Genomic DNA, 3,314 nt, shown 5'->3' on the forward strand with positions numbered 1-3,314 from the left:
TCTGTCTCTCCGTCTCTGTCATTCTCACACTCGCGCTCTCTCTCTCTCTCTCTCTCTCACCCCAGGTAACTTCCTCTTAGTTCCTCATGTATGTTCTCCACCTCTCTCAGAACCCCTCTCAGAACCTCCTCTGCCCCTCTCAGAACCCCTCTCAGAACCCCCCTCTGCCCCTCTCAGAACCCCCCTCTGCCCCTCTCTGCCCCTTGTATCTGGGAGAATCTCAGGGCTCTGTGTCTGTGGCCATAAGACCCTGAGATATACGAGCTGGAAGAGGTTTTTCGGCCCATCGAGCCTGCTCCACCTTCCAATCGTGGCTGATCTGTTTCTGAATCCCATTTTCCTGCCTTCTCCCTATAAGCCTTGTTCCCCTTACTAATCAATCGCCAATCTCTGTCTTAAATATACTCAACGACTTATCCTCCACAATTCTCCTGTAGCCCCACCCTCTGACTGAAGAAGTTCCTCTACATCTCAGTTCTGAAGGGTTGTCTCTTCACCCTGAGACTGTGCCCTCAGATCCTGGTCTCTCCTGCTGGTGGGAACATCTTCTCCACATCCACTCTATCCAGGCCTCTCAGTATTCTCTAAGGCTCAATCAGATCCCCCGCATCTTTCTAAACACCTTCGAGTGCAGACCCTGAGTTCTCAACCATCCCCGGGATCATTGTTGTAGACAGTTCACAGGGGTGTGTTAGAGCAAAAATCGGATAATTACTGTATACTCGGGGATTTCAACTTTCCCCAAAGTAAATTGGGATAGTCATAGTGAGTTTTGAGAAGATTTGTAGCTCAGGTTGAGATTTTGGATGTAGATTTGCTCTCTGAGCTGGAAGGGATTGTCACAGTGTGAAGGGTTTAGAGGGGGAGTATCCAAGGGAGGTTTTTGCAGAAGGCCCAACAGGGACAGTGTAGTCTGTGGAAAGAAGCCAGACAAGTGTTTGATGTGGCAGTTGGGGAGCATTTTAGCAATAGTGACCACAACATAGTGCAGTTTAAATTTATTCTGGAAAAGATGGCCTGCAAAAGACAGCTTTGGAAGGCACAATTTATTAAAATAAAGCAGGATCTGACCACTGTAGACAGAGAATAGCTGCTTATGGGTAATGTTATGGCTGAGCAGGGGGTAAGGTGGTGGTGGTGGTGGGTGGGATGCATTCAAAAATGAGCTGGGGAGAGCGCAGGTCCAACATGTTTCCTTTTGGGGAAAATGTAGCAGCAATACGTTCAGAGAATCTTGGATATCCAGGACAATTCAGGACTGGATGAGGAAGAAGAGAAGAAATTTTAGCAAGTCCAGATGGAACAATTCAGCTGTGGCCCTTGAGGAATACAAGAAATGTAGGAGGGACCTTGAGAAAGCAATTAGAAGAGCAAAAAGGGGGCATTGCAAAAGGACATTGTGAACAGGATTAGGGAGAATTCTAACATATTTTATAAATATTTTATAAATTACATTAAAGGGAAGCAGTTAAGCAGGGAAAGAGTAGGGCCCATTAGGGACCAAGGAGGCAGCCTATGTGTGAAGCCGCAGGATATTGGAAGGATGTTAAATAAATACTTCTCTTCGATCTTCACGCAAAAGGAAGTGAACGTAGGTTCAGAATTCAGGAACAGGGACTGCGAGGAACTGGCACAGTTTGACATGGGAAATGGGGATGTATAGGAGGTCCTGTTAGGCTTAAAAATGGCCAGTTCCCCTGGCCTGGATGAATTACATCCCAGGCTGCTGCGGGAGGTGAGGCAGGGAATTGCAGGGATACTGACACAAATATTTAATTCCTCTCTGGCCACAGGGGAATGGAGGGTGACTGATGTGGTTCTACTTTTCAAGAGAGGTAGTAGAAGTGAGAATTTGTGTACAACACCCTCAGTCCTACACTGACTGCTCACTTCTCTGTGCCTGAGGTTAGATTCCTGAATCTTTCCATAATCTCTGTCATGCTCTTGCTCTGGACAATTTAATAACTTCTGTTGAACCCTACCCCCCCCCGACCTGTAACTTCTTCCATAATTTTACACACAACTGAACCCCCACAGATCTCCCTCAGCCCTATCCATCGCCCTCGTTCAGTGATTCACCCTGAATTCTGGCCATGAAAGATCACAGAGAATGATTGTTCCTCTTCACTACAGGAGGCTCTTCAACCCTGCTTACACTTTCTTCACTCTTATCAGTACGACACTCTCAATCCCAGATCTCTTGTAGTGTCTCTCTCTCTCTCTCTCTCTCTCCTTCCCTCCATCCCTCACCATCCCTCTCCCACTCTTTCTCTCTGGCACATTCTTGCAGATGACACAGAAATTGTCCATGTTGTTGACAGTGAGCAGAAAGGTTCTAGGTTTGAGGAGGATATAAACATATTGGGCAGATCAACGGCAGATGGAATTTAACTCTGATATATGTGAGGGCATGCACTTTGGGAGAAGGAACAAGACAAGGGAGCACTCAATGAATGGCAGGACACTAGGAAGCTCACAGGGACAGAGCTGACAGTGACCGAGCAGGTTAATAGGGGGGTAAGATGGCGTAGCGACACACCTCTATAAGAGCAGGGAGGTGATGTTGGAGCTGTACAGTATTAGTGTTGGAAAGCAGGATTATTGTATTCTTGGCAGTATAGACTTGACAGGCTGAAGGACCACTTCTGTACAATATGACTCTAAGATTCACTTTCTATCCCCTCACACTCTCTCTCTCTCCTCTTTTCCCCTTTCAGTCTCTCCTTCCCTCCCATTCCCAATCTATGTTAATTAAATTAAGATAAGGGTATAGGTTATTGTTGAATTAAGTATGAATGGAACTAATAAAGAGAGATTTGTCTGTAATTTCTGTGTCCATGAGGTCACTGTTGGTCACAGCTGAACTCGGATTGTGAGGCTGCTGTCTTTTTCACTGTATCTAACGTTGGGCAGTCTGTCTTACTTTAGTGGAACTTGGTTTATGGTTCGAAGAGAGACAGATGCTAGGATGTCCTTAGATACAGAGTATACCGTGTCCGTGGCTTCAAGTCTTTCCCAACTAGTGGGCATCGTCAGGGCTGGGATGTCTCTTGTTCCCCCGAAAGGCCTTCCTGTGACAATGTGACCCACAGACACTGCCCACCCTCTGAGCTTCTCCAGCATTCTGTGTGTTTGTTTCAGATTTCCAGCATCCATAGTTTTGTGCTTTTATTTTTACAGAGAGAGAGGGGAGAGACTCAGCGCAGTTCGGGCACGATCACCAATATCACGGTTTTTAACCAGCTTGGGACAACAAATTGTGGTGTGGCATTCTATTCATACTATGTCTCATTCTCCCTCTCTCTCTCTCTCTC

The sequence above is a fragment of the Chiloscyllium plagiosum genome, unplaced genomic scaffold (genome assembly GCF_004010195.1).
Source record: "Chiloscyllium plagiosum isolate BGI_BamShark_2017 unplaced genomic scaffold, ASM401019v2 scaf_2815, whole genome shotgun sequence".
Lineage (NCBI taxonomy): Eukaryota > Metazoa > Chordata > Chondrichthyes > Orectolobiformes > Hemiscylliidae > Chiloscyllium > Chiloscyllium plagiosum.